This window comes from Athene noctua, chromosome 12 (assembly GCF_965140245.1).
Source record: "Athene noctua chromosome 12, bAthNoc1.hap1.1, whole genome shotgun sequence".
Lineage (NCBI taxonomy): Eukaryota > Metazoa > Chordata > Aves > Strigiformes > Strigidae > Athene > Athene noctua.
In genome coordinates, this window is record NC_134048.1 from 23,075,243 (window position 1) to 23,095,409 (window position 20,167).

The window sequence follows — 20,167 nt, forward strand, 5'->3', positions numbered from 1 at the left end:
CCATCGGGACACCCGGGGCTGGTCCTTGGGGCACCTGGGGCTGGTCCTTGGGACGTCCTTTGGGCACGGGTGGGTGGTGTCCGGAGGCAGCACGAGGCACTTTGTGGGCCAAAATGCCCCACGCCCACCGTCACGCAGCACATGGACAAAGGAGGCGGCAGATCGGGGAGCTGATGAGAAGAAAAGCCCATCTCCCACCAGATTTTGTGTTTGTTTTTGTTGTTGCTTTAACCGAAGTGGCTGGAGCGCGGTAATTAAAGGCTCAGTGGCTCTAATTGGAAGAGGTTTAAACTCGAGGTCAAAATCCCTTCTGGCACTTCCTCTGCCTAATAACCATCAACAGAAATCAAACAAATCCAACTGGCTCCAGCCACTAATCTGCAACCAGCAAAGGTCGTGGTGGCGATAAGGGAGCGCCGCGGCCCCGACAGCCCCGCGTGGAGACACCCGCCCCGGCGCGCCCGGCAGCCAGCGCCCGGGCCCTGCTCACGGGGACGGGGACAGCTCCGCGCCCACGTGTCGGTGCCAGGGGCACGAGGGGCAGTCCCTGGGGATGGGTCGGAGCCGGTGCTGCCCAACTGGGAGGCGGAGAGGAGTTGAGGCACCTCGTGCGTGAGCGAGCGGCGCCAGTGCAGGGTGCGGGATGGGGTGGGCGTTCAGCATGGCTCAGCATGGTTATTTCTGCCAGTTTTCTTTGAGCAGATGAAGAAACTGAGGCTGTGATGGGGGGTTGGAGAAGGGGATTTTTGCAACCGAGTGCTAATTCCTGGGCGCTGGGCGGGTGTTGAGCACCCCCAGCCCACCCACCGCTGCTGCTTCCTGCCCCCGCTGAAGGTCACTGCCCTCGCCAGGTCGCCACTTTAACTGCTTCTCTAATTATGGCCTAATCTGGACCTTTAACGTGATCTGAGAGGAGAAAAAAAGAAAAAAGAAAAGAGGTTGCAGATGTGCAGTGGTCAAGCACTGCGGGGCCGGGGTGCAGCGGGGTGTGCCCGGGGCCGTCCCTCCCTGCCGCAGCTCTGCCCGTCCGCACTGGATGCCTCCGGATTGCATCGTTTTAATCCGGTTGGGTGCTTTGTCTCTGCTCCCCTCTCTGCCAGCCCGCTCCCATGCATTGCACTGGCTTGATTAAAGGGATCTGGTGGCAAGTTGCTGCGTGATGCCCTGGGTTTAATTTGGAGGGTTTATTTTCCATGCAAAGACGGCCCCTGCGCGGGATGAAAACGCAGGGTCCTGGGCCGGGAGCAAGGTGATGGCTGTCCCGGCTGCTCTGTCGGGATTGTGGCACTGGGTCCCCCATGTAGCATCGTCCTGCCCCAAAACCAGCTGCTCCTGCTGCGGGCGATGACTGTGGGTGTCAGGGGATGGAGGGGCTGTGGTGCGGTGCTGGGGCTGGCGGCAGCGCTGTGACTGCGGGCACGACTCCTGCCGCGGGCTCGGCTGCTTCTGATGGGTGCACGGAGCAGCCAGAAAATGGCAACAGGGCAAGAGTGGTGCTGGCGTCTGAGACCACGCAACGCCATGCCATGCAGTGCCACGGGAGGCCGTGCAGGACCACACCACGCTGCAGGTGCTGTGTGAGCCCATGCAGTACTGCAGGGGGCTGTGTGATGCTGTGCCACGCTGCAGGGGGCTGTGCAGGCTGTGCAGTGCCGTGGCTGGAAGGCAGCTTCTGCAGCCACCCCACAGAGCCCCTCAGAGCTCCCTGGGCAGCAGCTCTGGCCGCAGCCCCCCAAGCCCTTGTGGGAGGCTGCAACACAGCTGCAATTGCTGCCGACTCCCTCTCACAGCTGCAGCCGGGCGGGAGGGCCCAAAAGCCCAAAAGCTCCAGCTGTGCCTGGGTGCCACTTGCTCTGGGGCTTCTGTGCCTGCAGTAGGTGATGGGGAGCCCTGCCTGGGGGAAAGCCACCTCCCCTACACCCCAGCCCTGCTTGGGGCCCGAAATTATGTTGTAATCTTTGCCACGGGGTGTGCTCCGTATTTGTGTGAGGACATGCCTGAGTTGCTGCTTTATTCCTCCCCTTTGCACAGAGGTGAGTGGGACCAGCACAAACCCCTACTGCTGGCTCAGAGTCCTGCCAGAACCCGGCCCCCACACAGGAGCTGGGGTGGGTGGGGAACCTGTTGATGGGGCTGGGTTACTGCTGGGGGGAGAGATTGGTGGGAGCTCCCTGCCCCTCAGAAGCAGGGCAGCAGAAATTTGTCAAACTCTAACCAAAGCCCTAACCCTGACTTAGCAAAAACAACCCCAAACCAAACCCCCCGGAGCCCCAGCCCACAGATGCCCAGGTAATCTAAAGGTGGGTTGAAGGCTGCGGATGGAATCAGTAATGCAAAGCATAACCCAGCGCTTGGCTCTGACAAGATGTTTTAAAACTCCCAGAAGAGAGGTAAATTCAAACCACTGAACCAGCTGTAGGTTAAAATACAAAGTACAGGACAGTGAGTGCAGCGGTGGTGATCGAGCTGGGGTTCACTTTGGGACAGTTAGCTGGTGTAGGCACAAGCTGGTTCTCCTGAGCTTGCCTGGCACCTTTTCCTGCCAACGCTCTGGGCTCTAACTGGGCCTGGTCTACCCCCAGACCAGCCCTTAGTTTTGGGGTCAGGCCAGGGGCTGGGCACAGGGGGCTGCAGAGCCTGGAAGGGTAAAGTTTGTTCCTGTTGCCAGAGAAGAGGGAGGAGGGTGGGATCTTGCACTGGCCAGTGCCAGGCTTGGGCTACCACCGCAGGGCTGCGGGTCTAGACAGCCTCCTCTTGCCCTTCCCAGTGACGTCACTGAAGGATGCTCCCGGCAATTTCACTAATTCTTCATTTTCAGGTGTTTCTGCGCCCTCATGCAGCGTGACAGCCGGGTCCCAGCGGTGGAGCCTGCAGACCTGCCTGGCTGTGCCGAATCCTGCTGAGCTGGTGGAGGTGAGTGCGACACCGATGCGGAGGGACCTAAACGTCTTGTCTGTACCTTGGCGCCTACACCGAGGCTAATTAGGTTTGGCTTTATGGTTCGGGTTTGAGAAAGGCGGAGCTGCAGATGCTGCAGCGCTCTGCGAGTGACCGGGGGGAGTGTGATGATGGGTCTGTGATTTCCAGCTGGGTGTGGGACCCGGTGTCTGCGGCTCTGAGCTGCCCTCTGGGTCCTTTGGGAAAATCCATTCCTCTGCTCCGTCGTGGCTGGGTGGCACAAGTTTGAACCTAAATATTCCTGACTGGGTAAAGTGATTTTTGTCTGTTTTAGTAAAGCACTTTTGTCGGGGAACTGAGAGGCACACCCAGGTAAATCGTGTCACCGCCGTTCCCCAGAACGAGAAGCCGAGGCACAAGCAGAGGCGCTGGCACAGCGAGGCAGGGACTGTCCCTACCAGGGTCAGAAAGCAAAGGTCCGGGTGCTGTTTCCTGATGGTGGTTTGACGGGTGGGATTTTCAATGTTAAACAGTTCCTAGGGAATGGTTTTCCTGTGGCCAGCGATGCGGAGCTTCAGGACGAGCTGCTTGTGCTCAGTTCCTACAGTTCGCGTGGGTGTTCGTGTCGGTGTCTCCTCATCTCTTGCTGGTTTCAGTTTGGAGCAAAAGAAAAACTAGTGGAGGAATTTTACTGCCCTCTTGATCTGCAACTCAAAGGACATAAAGTGCCTCCAAAGCACTCGGGATAAATCCAGCGCCGGGTTCTGGTGCAGGGTGGTGAAGCGGAGAGCAGGTGTATCGGGTGCCATGTGTCCCTTGTGCTTTGGTCCCACCCACCTGCTGGTTTTATACAAAAGCTTTTATCGGACAATCCGGGTCCATTACCCCAAACTCTTGGCTGGGCACGGGGAGGCAGAAGCCCTTTACAGGCCCAAACGTCCCAGAGCTGCTGGGAATGGCCTCATCTGTACGTTAGGCAGAGTCTGAGCCAGGGGAGAGCAGCGTGGGCAGGGCTCTGCCGGGAGGAGGAGGAGGAGGAGGCAGCAGAGGAAGGTTCTGCCTGCTGCCTTTCCCCTGGGCCATCCCCTCTTTGGCCCAACACGTGTCCCCTTGTTGGGACGTGGCTTAAATCTCCCAACAGGAACGTGCCGGTGTTGCTCTGCTGAAGCTGTGTTTGCGTGGCGGGAGGGGCTGCCTGACAGCCAGAGGGTTATTTCAACCCGTCTCTCATAAAACAGGCTCTGACAGTTCAGCAAGTGCCAGGAGGAGAGACACAATTAAGGGAACTTGCTTTTTTGAAGATGCAAAACTTCTATTAAGCCAGCGCTCTGTTTATGTCCCCGCTAATTGAAGTAAATTGCTTTCTGCAATCAAATTGGGAAGTTCCCCTTCCTATCATGATGCAAGCTGTGCTTTAATACATGATTTCCAGTATTTAGTCCGCTTTTAGTGTTCTCCCTTTCATTAATCTCGTGTGTTCAGTTGATTCCGGTGAGCCCCGCAGTGGTGGTGTTCGAAGGGCTCGGATGTTTTTTCGAACAGAAGGGAGACAGGAGGGATTTCTTTGTCTCGTGTTTCTCTTTCTCGTCCCCCAGCCTGTGTTCCCTGGTGCATCGCTGAGGTAGAGCTTGCATAATTTTCAGGCCATTAAACCCAAGCCGTGGCCGGTGCTCTGAGTGTGGGCTGTGGGATCCCTACGGGCTATGGGCTCAGCAGGAGGAGAAATATTTTTAATCTGGTCCAGCAGAAAATTACTATTCCAGATTAGAAATTAAGACCATCAAGTGGGCATGAGTCATTCTGTTTGCTGTGGTCGCAGTTTTTCCTCTCATTAATCTTATGGCCTGTTTTCACTGCTGCACTCTGAATGGGAGAGAAGGCTGCTAACCATAATGTAAATGCCATCTCCCCAGTCCAGCAGCTCTTGTCTGCTGGTTGGGTCGTGCACAATTGCCAGTGTCACTTTTTAATTTTAATTCTTTCCGTTCTGTAGAGTATCGTCAATGTTGTCCCGAGTGTTTTACAACAGCTGTGTTGAAAATGAGGCCTTATCTAGAAGCAAACCTATGCCATTTCAGTTTAAGTAGTGCAGAGCCCTATTTCAGATTAATACTGATTTATTGTGGTGAGGTTTAAAGTGATTTCAAACTGGCATAAAACTTAAAGGTAAAAAGCACTCTTGAACTGGAAGAAAACACACAGAAGACTTCACATCTACGTGACTAAACCAGGGTTTGCCTCTGAAGACAGAGCGGCGTCAGCCTCTGAGGGTGCAAACCCCGGCGTAGGGGCTTGGCTGGCTGAAGCGTCTCTGGGGGAGCAGCCAGACAAAACCAGGGGAGGAGGGGATGGTGCCCCAGCCCGGGCACTGGGACATCGGCGTGGTCACAGGGGTTTGCACTAGCAGCAAATAAACTAGCAGAAAGGGTATTTAAAACACGGCAAACGTGATCAGGGTGGCAGCTCAGCCTGCCCAAATGCTGCGGAGCCTGCCCAAGCCCTCGGCTGCCCCCCTGCCCTCACCCCCACGGCAGGAGCTGCATCTCTTGGTGGCATCAGTTTGACTAATAGCGCTGAAGGGTGCGTGTGAGAGCATCTCCACAACCGCAGGGGATGCGGGTCTGGGTGGCCACGCACCGAGCGGGTAACCAGTCACCTGCCTGTCCTGCAGACAGCTCTGCCCGGAGCATTTACACTCTTCAGTGGGCAGAGAATTTAGAAACGGAGCAGGATGGTCTGGGCTGGGGTTGGCCCCGTGGCCTGCGTGGCTCTTGGCTCGTCACGGCGCCTGCGGGGCCACGCGAGCCCTAGGTCCCCTTCCAGGCAGGTTGTGTGAATTGAGGCGTTGGGTTTTATCTTGCGGTTTCAACCTCTACAGCCAAATCCATCCCCGGGACAATCCCACTGCAGGTATCGATGCCGAATAGGCACGTCCCAGGGTTTTGCTTTTGCTCACGGTAAGAGTAGATTTGGGTTGCTCCCGGGGACTTGAATTACTGTCTCTGTGGCCAGTAGGCAGGAGAGAGGAGCCAGTTGTATTCTGGACTGCGACAGCTCTGTACAGTGATGACAGGATCAAAACATTAAGGATCCTGCTTCTTGGGGAAATGCAGGAATCTAAAACATCTGGTAAGTTTGTTTGTGCTTGTGTTGCCTTCCTTCGTGCTTTTGTTCATCCCTTCCAATTACTGCTTCTAAGTATAAACTTAAAACAGAGACTAGGCTGAGTTTGTGGGGAACATATGGACAAATGGAAAATAAACAGCATGAGGAATTCCTGGCTAATGAGCTCTTGGATGATAAGATACCACCGAAAAAAAAAAAGAGGTCTGAGTTTCAGCTCTGTCATATCATGAGAAGAAAATTTCTCTAATGATACCCAACGACACTTTGATGCTGTGCTGGGGCCTCTCTCTCTCACGGCACTCGGGCTCCAGCGGCTGAGGACACGGCAGCCTGTTGTCTGGACTCGGAGGCTCGTTCCAGCCGTGCAGAGCCCAGAGCTGGGTCCAAGGCCGTGGTGACGGGCTGCAGCCACCAGCTCCGCTGGGCCGGGGCCCCCGAGCCTCAGGGCAGAGCCACCGCTGAGGTGATGGTGGAGGAGTCGCATCTTCCCCGCGGCCATCCCGTGGCACTGGCTCGGTGCCGGCTTTCCACGACCAGCACGTGTTTCCCCTTTCAGGCTCTCTCCATACATATGCAATTAATTACTCCAGCTGAACAACAGGAACCTGGTCCTTCCTCCTCAAGTTCAAGGTTCGCGTCTCTCGCTCTTCCTGGCAGGAGAATAGATGCTTCCTTACACTTGAGACAAGAGTCACCCTACTAGCTTTGCTGGTTATTTGTGGTTAGGAGGCTGCCTGGGTTATTTTTGGTTTCTGATTAGCAGTGACACTCGCTCCGAGTCAAGGTGTCCATCTCTGCTCAGCTTTGCACCCTCAGGGCTTCTAAAACTCCCTTCGCTTCCTCTAATGACTGTTTAAAACCTCCTGGAGCAAACTGAAGGCTGGTGCTTCCCGTCTGAGCATATATCTTGTTTTTCAGCGCAGTGATTTACGCTGACAGATTCTTTCTAAGTTCAAGGAAATGGCATTTTCCCATCCAAACACCACGGGGGACAGCGGAGCAGACAAACACTGGCGGGAGGGGTTCCTGTGTCCCCGTGAGGCGAGCAGGGACCGCTGCCTTGAATTCCTCATGCTGGGGGTCTCTGCTTTCATTCCAGCTCCTTCTGCTGGTGCCTGCAGCGTCCCCGGCAGATTGTCCCAGACACCGGGGCGGGGGGAGGCTGTGCCTGGTGTCCGGCTGCTGGCGGGGGACGGCCGGGATGATGCCCACGGGCAGCGGGGCAGGGGATTTTACTGGGGGACGAAGGGGCAGAGAATGTGCGAGCAGGAATCCAGCGAGGTGGGCAGGAGGAGGGAGGTCTTAGGGGGTAGCAAGGGAGGACCCCGAGCAGCAGGGATGGCAGCAAGTGGAAAGGGGAGACAAAAGGGCAAACCCCCTGAAAATAAAAGCAAAGAATAGAAACGTTTCCCAGGAGCGTGTGTGAACGTTGAGGGGTTTCTGCCCCGGTGGCCAGTGTGGGACTGTGCTGGGCACGGGCTGGGGGGGGGGATGTATTTCAAGCCACTTGTGTGATCCAAAATAGCTGCTGTTCAATAAATGCAGCACTAGACCGTTTCCTTCCAGAGGGCAGGAATGCAGTTATAAATGCCTCCATCGCTCTCTTCTCTCCGGCCAAAAGACGATTTAAGCATTAAACCTCAGCGACCAGAATGAGGCGGCAGGTTTTGATTCAACTCGAAAACAATTGGTTAAAAATCAAAGATGCGAGCACATTGTTTGTTACCGGTTTATGCTTTTTTTCCAGGGGAAACTGGGATTTTTTAGTTGGCTCAGCTGGAGAAAAAAAAACCCAACAGATCAAACAGCGAGTGAGCTGGAACAACAAAGGAATGTCCTGGTATTTCTTTTTCCAAGTTTAGAAATGGAAGTCAGGGCAGCCTTGGGATTTGTGGAAATTCCTCTGTGCATTGTTAGGAGGTAGAGGAAGTGGTTTCAACTTTAGCTACTGGATTCTGCATTGCAAAGCGGGGGCCAGTTCCCACTTACCCACCGCGGGTTGCCCTGGCAGGGCTGCGGGCAGCTGCCTGCTGCTTTGCAGCAAGATGCCGTAAACATTTACCTCCCGACCGAGGCAATTGTGCAAACACCTGGGGGGGGTCTCGCCGTGCCCCCCGCCCCGCTCCGGGGGCTCTCTGATGGCAGGCGGCCTAGGAAAATAAGTGGAAACATTTTTCCATTCCTGCTGGTATTTCTTTCTTGCAGCTGCTTGGCACGATCAGAGTCGGAAAAGGTTGTTTTCAGTCCGCTATCGGCTTCTCGAAGAACTTTTCTCATTTCTATATGAAGCTGGTCGTGTAATTAGAGATTACACTTTTAAATTTTTTTTATTGCCTGTTTCCCAAAGCCATTAGGGTCATTAGATAACAAAAAAGCCTACAGGACCCCCAGGTGGATTATAAATATATTGGGAGGGGGAGAGATCCTGGTTTATAGCTCACGCTGTTTGTTTTCCCTGTTACAGTATAGATGTTTTGTTGGTGGATTTTGGTAGTTTTGGGGTGTTTTTATTGTTTTTTTGGACAGCACACCCATGCAGCTGGAGGGCTGAGCCTGTTCTCTGTCGGCTGAGCCGGAGCTGAGTGAGGCCGGGCGGGTTGGGGGGGGCAGGACACGAAATAGATGTGGCGTCCCCATGGCCTCGGGGTCCCCTGGGGGGGGATGTCTCCCCGCTGGGCAGGAAGCAAGAGCCCCGTTGTCTCCTGCCAAGAAAAACCTCTCCAGAACGTCCTCTCCGCTCTGCTGCGGCTGGATGATTTTCACCCCGCCGTGGCCCCGCTCTCCCCCACGACATGGGTGTTATTTTTCCAGGGGGGGCTGTCCCTGGGTTAGGGATGGGGACGGCTCCTGCCCCTCAGGGCCACGCTGTATTTTGGGGAGGGGGTTGTAGCTGTTGCCTCTTGCTGCTGGCGATTAGTGGGGTGATGCCCGGGGGAGCAGCCCCAAAAAGGGATCGCCCCGGATGGGGAACAGTGACCAGGGGTGGGGTGGGAGCGGGGGGATGCCCCCAGCTGTGGGGCAGGAGGGGATGACCCGCAGAGGGTGGCAATGGGATGTGTGGGGCTGTGGTGGAAGGACCCGTCTCAGCATCGCTGCCCTCGCTGCCGAGCACCTCGTGGGCACCCCGGGATGGGGAGGGACGGCCCCAGCCCCATCGTGGGTTCTCGGTGCCTTGCCAGGGTCCGGTCATGGTGATAACAAGCGCCAGGCCCCGAGGGAATGGCCTCAAGCTGCCCAGGGCAGGGTCAGGCTGGCTCTGAGGAAGGATTTCTGTGCAGAAGGGGCTGTTGGGCGTTGGAATGGGCTGCCCAGGGCAGGGGGGAGTCCCCGGGATCCCTGGAGGGGTTGAAGAGTCGGGCTGAGCCAGCGCTGAGGGATCTGGGGGAGTTGGGAAGGGTCAGGGGGAGGGTCATGGTTGGGCTGGGGGATCTTTCCAACCGAGATGGTTCTGTGATTTCAAAGGCAGAGGCAGGTCTCGGACCTGCTGAGCTGCCCAGCACCACGTTACCCTTCCCCGCATGGATAAGCCCGTCGGGACTGAGCGTTTCCCCCCAGCCCAGCACGGTGGGTGTCAGTGTGGTCCCATGAGGACTCCTCCATCCCGTCCCCGTGTGCTCCCAAGAGCATCTCCCAGCCCCACAGCCCGACCTTCCAGCCGCTGCCTGATGCCAAACGCAGCAGAAGCGACCCAAGAGCACAAACTCTGTGGCCAGATAAAACCTCTGGCCGCAGCCGAGCTCCTGATGGATGAGCAAGTGGGATTTATTTTTCTTTTATTTTTTCCTAAATATCTTGTGCCCGTGGGCTCTGCTGGAGGACAGCAGCGTTGCAGCTGCCCGAGTCTGTGTCTCCAGATCAAACCACCCCTGCACAGAGGTGCCCAAGAGCAGCTCTGCCCACCACGATACACTTGCTCATTGTCAACTCCTAATAGTGGAAGATTTTTAAGTGGGCATTTTTACCTATATATTTTTCCCACACAGGGTGGATTTTTTGCTCTAATGTTTTAATACAGTTTCTTCCTACAGTCAGTGAAGCGCTTTGGAAGTTAATATGAAACAGTATTACATTTTTGTGTGTTTTGGGTTATTTGTCTAGGCTTTTATTAGGCTTGTCATGCAAGTCATCACGCAAAAATGTAAGAGAAAAAAAATTGTGTGTGTGTGTTCATACTGGGGACCAAACCCAAGACCCATCAATACATGATGCAGGGAATTGTTCTTTGTTTTTCGGGGAAATTAAGCCCCGGTATGAGGAAGCCCTCGGGGTGATGAGTGGTACCTATTGTTTTATTCAGCCCTGCCTTTCCCAGTGCCCGCCACATGCTGCCTTACGGAGGTGCTGAAATCGGTGTCTGATGCTCCTGTGAGAAGGAGTTCGAGACACCAGCAGATCCCAGGGGACCCACACCAGGTTTTTTTCCACTGGGTTATCTATAAATCTGGGATTTAGGAGCCAGTTTAGCAGGGCCAGAGCAGGCACGGCTCCGGCTTTGGTTGCAGGCTGGCCCAGGGATGGGGCAAGTAGCACAAGCTCGACACCCTGGGCAAAGGCCTCCAGCGATGCCGCCTCGTGTCCGTGTCGGGCGGGTGATGCCACCCTCTCGCTTGCCCAGGAAGCAGGAGATGCATTTTGGGGTGGGCAAATCTCCCAACACTTTTACTGCTTGAAAACAGGAAAAAAAGCAAATTAAAAACTAGAAGGAGAGGAGGAGGGTTGTTTTGTGTACGAGTAGTGCTTCAGCTCCCCTGCCTCTGGTTGAGGCTGGGAGGAGGAAAAGGGAATTCTTTTGTTCCCACAGCTTAAAAGCAGGTGGAGGTGGAGAGCCCCTGCCCCAGTGCTGTGCCCACCTCTGTTGTTCGTGGCCAGCAGACGTGGGTTGCCCTGATCGCTTTGGTGGCACTTTGGGTTGCTGGGGAGGGCTACAGGATCGGGCTCCCTGGTTCTGCTCTCAGTAGCCATCCGAGTGATCATACAGTGAAAGAGCCCGGTGCCGAAAGAACGTGCCCGCTACAGCACCCCCGAAACGGCCACTCGTGTGAATGCTGACAAAATTTACATAATTTTGCTTTTCTTTTAAATATCTCTTTCATATTCTTGAGTCAAAGGAGAGGTTCCTGTAACATTCCCCAACAACTGACAGTCTCTATAAAGCTGGAAGTTCCAAGTGGCGCTGCAGCTCTGCTCATTCGGGCACCGGGCTGGCTGCTGAGGCAGGTTCTGCACTGAGTCGTACCTGCCTGGGAGCCCTCGAGCTGTGATGCAGATTTTTACAGTGTGCACATGAGTGAGAGAGACTTTCTTAAGGCTACAACGTTCTGAGTGTTTCCATCTGAAGGATAAATTCAGCGCCAGGCGCCCGTCTCGCTGTCCTCGCTTTGGGCACAGCGGGTTCAGCGCCCGCGCGATGCTCCTTCTGCGGCCATTTGCAGTGGGACGGAATAGCTGTAAAACCCCGTCTGGGTTCTACTCCGTTTCTCACGCTGTTAGTACTGATCAGGATCTTTTTGTGCTGGTGTTTTTAGCCTCGCTGGCAGCGGGGTCCCCACAGCCGCCGTCCCGGGGCTGCTCCGGCAAGGAGGTGAGGGAGATACTATTGGTGATGAAAGGGGCCGCTGGAGCATGTCCTCTAGTTAGTGCAAACATAAAATTATAACACTTATGGTTGGCATTTCAGGGTTTTTAACTCCCTTGTTTCTTCCGAAGTATGTAATTTTGGGGGTAGCCTTTTTGTTGTAGCATAATCATTATAATAATAATTTTATTTCCAGTGCCTGTGGCGTGGAAACCAAGAAATCCAGAGGGAGCAGGAAAAGTGTTTTGTGACCTGACATAAGGAATTGTGTGAACTGAAACAGGAATTTCAGTGGAGGTGTGTTGCTGAGGGCGCCCAACTCATGGGACTTGCCCCAGGCTGAGGAAGCAGCACAGCTCCTGCTCTGGTCTGTCCTTCCATTAATGTAGAAATGACGTAACTGGTCAGCGGCTGGTGGTGTTTCCCCAGGTAAAAGGCAAGGAGGGAATTTTGACAGTAAAAATATGAGATATAGTCTCCCCTGAGCTTTTGTCAGTGCTCGATGCCATCGTGTGGAGGTGCTGCGCAGGGTTATGTACCATTCCCCCACAGGCTGGGTTTGGTGCTTTAGTATCAAATGCCATTTTAGTGTCTTACAATCCTCATATGTATTTTCATCTCTACACACAAAGCTGGGACCGGGGGTCCCTAAATAAGCAACTGTGTTTAAGCCAGAGTTTTACTTGCAGCTTGGACGAGCTGTTCAAGGCTGTCTCTGGTTTGAGTGAGTCTGGGTGGTTTCTCTTGAAGCCGTCTGAGCTCCTCTGTGGTGTGAGGCTTTCCCATAAAAATCCAGAAAAGCTTGCTGTTCCTGGTTCTGGTTTGTGTATTCCAGCTCTAGCCAGGAAGCATGGGCTGAGCATCCTTCCCTCGCGTTAAAGGGTTTGCACAGGCTCAGCCTGACCAAGGGCTGATGGTCTTTGCTCCTGGGAGTATCCGGGTGCTGGAGCAGCGTCTGTCCTGCCCGAGGGGTGGGATTGCACCGTCCTGCAGCCCCCCAGCAACCTCCGGGTCAGCGCACGGCTCAGGGTGGTGGCAGGGATGCGTGGAGGTGTGATGCAGGGGTTGGCATCCCGGCGTGGTGGGGCACTCTGGATGGAGCAGAACGGGCGCGCTGGGAGAGGTTAAAGATGCTAAGATTAAAAAATATATATTTAAGAAAGAAAACCCTTATTTGCTGAAGGGAGAAAGGAAGGAGGATGGGGAGAAGTTGTTTGTTAATAATAAAGAATGAGCTGTTACAAAGACCTCGTGTCCAAAGCTCTTTAACTTTTCCTGGCATTTCCCATCCATTCCATTGTTAAGCCCTTCGCCGTCGGAAAGCAGCGCCGGGCCAAGGCGCTCGGTGATCTCATCGCGAAGGCTTCTGCAGTCGCCTCTGTTTACACGCCTCGCAGCATTTGCTCCTCAGATTTGGTTTCCTACTTTGAAGAGGGAAGAAGAGGGAAAAAAAAAAAAAAAAAAAAAAAAAGAAAAATCTTTCATTTGAGCAGCGGGCTCCCCCCCGCCCCGAGTGCTGGGGCTGTGAGGAAAATAGCACCTCGGTGGTTTTCGAGGAGAGGATGGACCACAGCAGATTCCCACAATTTATAAGAGGAGACAGGAAGGCCTTAGTGACTCATAAACACTAACAGATTCTGTGTATGAGCTTCTCTTTGTTGTTTGTTATCCTTAATTTCATGGTTTTTCCTTCTTTTGAGCATGTTTGTATATTTTAGACGATGCCATCATTTTGTCAGGACACTTTGTGTGTGGTTCCCACACAGGAGCAATGTTGTCTGCCTGATGGCTGCCCTCAGAAAAATAAAAAAAGCAGGCAGTGGAAACCCTTGAGGGCCCCGTTTGGTGCCACATCCTGACATGTGGATCATGGGACAGTGAGAAGGAGCGCGAGGGATGTTTCCCTGGCGTGTGTCAGCCGTTGCTTTGCACCGAGGGGGCTGGGACCTGGCCAACGGGGGCAGCTCAGAGTTTCCCAGTTGGACAACCCTTCCTCCATCGCTCCTTGGCCGCTCCCGTGGCGCTGGGAGGGTAAAGGTGCCGTGGCCAAGGTGCCCTGGGTGTTTAACCACCCCTCCCAGGGTGGCTGTGCCCTGCCGTGGCTCTTGGCGCTGCGCCGTGGGCTCGCAGCCCTGGTTTCTGACAGCACCCGAAGGTTGGGTGCGTCTCCGTGTGCTGCCGAAGGCTGGATGTGGAGGTGGTTGTCCTAGCAAAGGTGGCAGAGTTTCCTAATTTATTTAAAAACAATTACTTGTCAGAGGGATGGGGTGAGTTTCCCTTGAGCAAGGAGGTCTTTACTGTTTTCTGCGGAGGTTTGGTTGTCGGGTGCGTCCTGCCTTACACAGGGTGCCCATTTTTTTTTTCTTTTCCTTTGCCCTCCCACCAGAATCTCCCCCTCTCCTGCCATTGCACTGTGCATGAGCTGATGCCCTCGCTTTGTCTCAGAGCTGGAGACAGTTTAATCCTGCTGGGAAGCCAGCGTGCTATAAGGCACGAGAAGCCCCTTTCCAGCTGAGGCGTTTCACGGATGTAAGATGTTATTTATCGGAGCGACGTGGCTGTCAGCTGTTGGGATCGCTGAGCTGCGATGCCCAAATCCCCGGGTGTCAGGGGCAGCTCTCGGCTCTTGGTGTGTCCCTGCACACGCAGCAGTCTGAAAGACCTTTTCATGCTCCCCTCTGGATTTGGGGACAATAACAGCGCAGCTGTTTAAATACGCTCAAAATTTCAGAAACACACAAGTAAGCACTAAACTTTCCCAAGGTGGCTGAGTAATCTTGTTTGCTTTAGCATTTTAGTCCCCCAATTACCCAAGTGAAGGATATTGCCCCTTTAAACAGAGTTCAAAAAGCCCAAGAATTTTTTATAAATAGCTCACATCCTCTTGATAACAACCAGGCTGCTATTTATTGCCCACTTCCCCTCAGACAGACAGGTCGGAGTATTTAAAATCGCACTTCCCATGAAATCCAGAGGAACTTGGTTTTTCAGGTTCCTACAATTGTTTGTCATTCTGGGTTTCCTTTGCAGTTTACAGCACTTAGCCAGGCTAACCCTGAAAAGGAGCCGGCCCAGGGATCGTTAAGATATATTGCTGCCTCGCTGGAGTCCTGACCCGCATTTTCCACTCGATTCTTTGGGACTGGCAGAAAAACCCATCACTTCCCAGCAGCATGGGGTCTTTCCAATTCTTTTTTTTTTTTTTATTTAATCTCCGGACCTCAGCGAGCACTCTCTGGCCTTATTTTACATCCCCACCTCCTATTCACTCAGAAACTGCACGGCCAAAACTCTGTCCTGGCTGAGAGCGAGTGGGTGCCGATGCTCCCCTGGCTCTGGTGAGGAGGGGGTGCCGTGTGTGGCAGGGACCTTGCTGGGGGCACCACGGCTGAGGAGGTGCCGTTGCTTGTGTCAGAATTGTAGTGAGATCTGTGCTGGTGAGCTGGGATTTATCCTGTCCGTAATTCATAGTAACTGAATCCCACTCAGCTAGGCAAGAGTCCTTTGCTGCGCTTCGGTCGCTCTGAAATACGGCTGCAGGTTTCTTAGCAGTGGATACAGACACCCATGTAAAGGAAAAAGTAAATTTGGTAGTTGTCTTGATAAAGATTATTTACAGGAATATCAGGAGAGCTGGTTCATGCCAGCCTTTGCTGTTCGCAGTAGTGCAGCAGCGTGATGAGGCTGCTGCGGAGGGAAGGGGCAGCTGGTGAAACAGAATCATCAATCCGTGTCCTGGAACGTGAGAGATTATAAAAACTTGGGTTTGGTGGGGCCAAAAAGTTAGGTACTTTAGGCCACAGACCCCTGTAGGGTTTAAAGTGGAGAATCTGTGCGAATAGCTCACCCTCTTCATGGAAAGCAATTAAATACTCTGTCAACAATAATGTTTTTTTTTTAATTCATACATTCATGCTTTAGCATCTGTTTGGACAAGATGGTTCCACTGAAGAGGCAGCAGGAACCGTTTCCTTCCCAGCTCAGAGGAGGACTCTGCTGCTCCGCACACGGTCGGATGCTCCTGTGCCGTAACGGGAGCAAAGGGACGTGGTGCAGAATGTCCCAGTTTCATGCTCTGAGAATATCGTGTTTCTCATTAGGAGAACCCAGTTACATAACTGCATCACATAATCACAAACATACCTGGCATTGAGTGGAACTTGGGGTTATGATTTATTCATGAGTGTTTCTTCATGCATAAACTTCTATTTATTCCCTGTTGTAAGGGGAGAAACATGTAAGTGAAAGCTGCAGTGCTATGGAGCAGTTAGTGCACAGGTCGCTCTTCCCTCTCTCCGGGTATACTGAAAAGTAAATTTTTTCAGGCTTTTTATTGAGAAATTCCTGGACCTTTTGTGCTTGGGTTTGCACCAGCCGGGCTGGGGAGGGAGCAGGAGATGCTGGGGGGCTGCCTGCCCTGCCCGGTCCCTCACTGCCTGCGCAGGTCTGTGGGGTGATGGTCTGACAGAAGCGAACAGAAACGTTAGAGACTTGAAATCCTGGCTGGTTCATTCAGAAACTCTCCACTATCTCCTTTGCTGTTTTCTGGGTTTAATAGGCGGAGTGGATTGCCGGGTGGGGGTGAGCCCCAGGTCCTGAGCCCTCATTGTTCAGCCCGAGCTGCTGCTGGGTGGCTGTTGAGCCCACGGGAACTAGAGGCAGCTATCTTGACACCAGGGACACCCAAAAGATTGTGGTTTGGGTTTTTTATTTAAAAAAAAAAAATCTTCTGAAGACTATCTCCTCCAGTCATGCCTTTGATGGCTCTTTCTTAGCTTGCTGGGTGGTTTTTTACCTGCCGCTGCGACCCCTGAGCAAGTAGCAGAAGCCTCGGTGTGCCTGAGCTGGGGGCCCAGGGGCTGCTTTCCCCGGGGCTACGATGGGCTCAAGTGGCTCAGGTAAGACCAGCAGCTTCTGTGAATCCCCTTCACCCCTCTTCTGCCTCAAAACCCAGGGTCCAACTTGGGCCCCCAGGGTCTGTTCGTGGCGTGGGTGGTCTGAGTCCTTCCACCCCGAAGCCCACCGAGGCTGAGCCCTGAGCTGGTGTGGGTGCAAGAGGAGGAGTGAGCCCTGTGTCTCTGCACTGAAAGACTTTGCCTCCAGCTTTGTAATCACTCCTTATTTCCCTGGAAAGGAAGGATTCTCCTTGGGAGGGAGCGCAGGTGCCCTCTGAAGGGTCGCAGTCGTTCTTGGCTCTTTGAGGAGATCCCTAAAGTTTTACGGCGCTCGGTGGGGGTCGGAGCAGGCAGCCTGGTGATTCGCTGTCTCACACGGGGAGGTTATTATCATTAGGAAGTAAAACAAAATGCAAAGGCAATTTATCTTTATCCTGGCCATTTGTCTGCCGCTCACAAAACACCAAACTTCATCCGTGGGTGCCGGGTGCTGGTCTGTGGATCCCCTGTGAGGAGCCAGCTCCTCGTCCGCCTGGGGCACGGGGCTCTCCCTCCTGGCACAGCCTCCAGCGTGCCCATTCACACACAGCACTGGCGTCTAATTCTGCCGATAGAAATTATTTATTACTGGGACTTAAAGTGGGACCCACATGAGTGCCACAGCCGAGCTCCTGCTTGCCACACTTGCCCCAGCATCACACCTGGAAATTCAAGAAATGAAAGAAAATCTCCTGTATCAGCAGCCTGATTGTGGATGTGGATCTGTTGACTTTTAGTTTGTTTGGTTTTATTTGTTTTTTGTTTTTTTTTTTTTTTTTAAAAACCAGACCAGACCTTGAATCCCTTATCTAGTTTCCACGTAAACAGAGCAGAGGTGTTCACTAAGGGGAATGGCACCAAGTAATCCCACTCTGGCTCTGTGTGTGCATATCTGTGCACCTGCATGTGTGTGTACACATGGTGAGAAAACATTTGTACAATCGCAAAGACTTTAAAAAAAGTCTGTTACTGCAGAAGCTCGGGCAGGTTGGTGTTACGGCCCCTGATGGGCCACATGGAGGGGACGGGTTCTGCCCCAGTCCTGGGGCTGAGGGCGAGTGGTGCTGTGATGTGGCCTGGGAGGGCCAGATCCTGCTGGGTCCCCCATGGCAGGGTGCTGAGCAAGCCCTGCACGGCCTGAGCCCCCTCTTGCACATCAGGCACCCGACGCCTGCCGCGGTTGCTGCCTTTCCCTGGATCGCCTCGTGTCTATTGTTCCCCTCGCCGAGGCGTCTCACCATGGAAGAATGTGCCCTGCTGCCCGGCCAGAACCCCCCCTGGAGCCGCCAGCGCAGCGGAGCCCCATCTGCAGGGCTTTATTTAGTTTTCGGTGTGCAGCCGTGTTATCGCAGCGGTTGTCTTCAAGGATGGATGTAACTCTCGCCCAACGCCGCTCGTTTGCTCTCCCCGTCCCTTCCTCCCTCCGCTGGCAGCGCTGACCAATCCCACATCTCATCGAGGGTGTTTTTCAAACCCTTGGAAAAATCTCGGTGTGTTTATTAAGTCCCTACTTTAGCAAAATAGTTTTAAAGGACATCTCAAAATTAGCTTCTTTTATCTCATGTCTCTAAGTTCCAGCCCATTCCCCCAGCATTAGCGCATCACTTAATGGGTAATTTGGGGGCTTTGATTCACTAGAAATTCCCTTTCTGGTCTGACCTCTGAGAGCTGTGGCTGCTTCCCACCTGACAGTGAAGCCCGTTATACGTTTAGCTCGGTGTATCTCTTTGCCATCTTATAACCTGTGCTCGTGGTGTTGGGACTGGTTTCCTTCAACGGTCAATTACTGAGAATGGTATAAAAAATTATTTTTAAAAAGGTGATAATACTGACCGATTGAAAAAATATTCCTGTGACATCTAATAGTCAAATCAACGAGAGAGCTCTGGTTTGCTTCCAGCAGAGAGACGTGAACGCTGAGTTGATATTTTTAAAGCTTTATGTGCAAGACATCAGTCAGTGTTGCCAAACGCTGATTTAAATTTATACATCCTGGCTCAGTCTTTTTTTTTAAAAAAAAAAAACCTAAACCACCACCACCAGCATAATAAACGCAGCATCTTTTCCTTATTGCAAATTTTTTGGCGTCGGATGTCATGATCTGTACAGCGCAGTTATTACCTCTTTATCTGATCCAGTGACTAACTCAACATTATTGTTTCATTAATATTATTTCAGGCCAGGTAAAGCGCTCGCGTTACCTCGGTGGGTGACACAAAACATGGTGCGTCTTTTCATGAGTCATAGCTCCTCCATAGTGCGTGCAAATAAATAACAGGAATGGTGAAAAATAACCCGGATACTTTATTTTTAGCAGTCTAATGAGATGCTGGGGGCACAGGAGGCAGCAGTGGAAGCTGGGGGGAGCAGAGCGGCGTGTGCTGGTGGATGCTCCGAGTCCAGCCAGGGCCCTGGTGTCGGCAGCACAGCCTGGGTAAATCACACCGTAGGAGCAGCTCTGACTTTTTGTCTCTAAAAATAAGTAACTGTGAAGGAAACAACGTCCTGCTTTTTGGCGATGCCGGTGAGCGGGGCTGGGGTTCACAACCTGCCCCGCGCCGCCCTCCCCGGGAGGAGTTGGGGTCGCGACTGTAGCTGTAGCTCGGGTCGGTGTCAAGGCGGGGAGGGTTTGTGACGATTTGGGGAAATGAGGAGGGGTGTCCTGTCCCCTCCTGCGCCCTGGTGCAGACGCACCCCCCGGCCACGGGTGCCTGGGGGTGGGCACTGGGGGGGATGCGCCGCGGCAGGGTGCGGAGCTCCGCGCAGGCAGCTGAAATGATGAAGCCTGGAGCTCCCCTCCTGCCCCGGAGACTCATAAATTATGAAAATTACACCTGCCTGAGGCCCCGCACTTATTGTGTTATTCCTGTTTGGATGAGAGCGAGGGATGGCGGCGGGAGGGGAGAGGAGCCCTCCTGGCCTCGTCCTCTGCCCCCATCCCCGCCTTGCGCCGTCCCTCCGGGCTCACCCCATCGCCGTGGCTGCGGGGCCCGAGCAGATCCTGTCCCTAACGGCTCCGGGTACAAACCCCACGGGCTCTGCTCCTCCAAATGGGAAGCACGACAGCAGGGAGCGGGGCTGAAATGTCGAGGGAGGCTCTGTGGGACGCGCCTCTCCACAAAACCCCTCTGCGCGGTGGCTACCACTGACTTGGGGTTATTTTTTTTAATCTCCAGCCCAATTTTTATACTACAAGTTGAGCTCTAGCCCTGTGGCAGAACCAGCCTGCCCTCCGTGCAGATCTCCCTGGCATATTTTAGAGGTGGAGGGAAGAATTGCTCCTACAAGTGGATGGGGCTCCGTGAGTGGAGGAGCCAGCTCTTCCCCGCGGCAGGTGAGCTGCGGGATATTTAAACGCTTCGCACAGCAAAACGATGGGCAGAGCCACCCCGAGGGCCCGGAATAAATCGACGGGGCTGGAGACCATCCCAGCGAGGGGCCGCGTGCTTTTAGGGCTCCCCTTGGCTGTTGGCACGGGGGTCCCCATCGTGTCGGGGGCTCAGGAGTGCCCCGTTCCCCGGGAAGCTCTGCCCTGGCCGCAGCTTCCCCACGCGGAGCTGGTGGCTGAGGTGGCAGCTGCACGGTGAGTGTCACAACCCGCCACGGTGCGTGTCACAACCCGTCACGGTGCGTG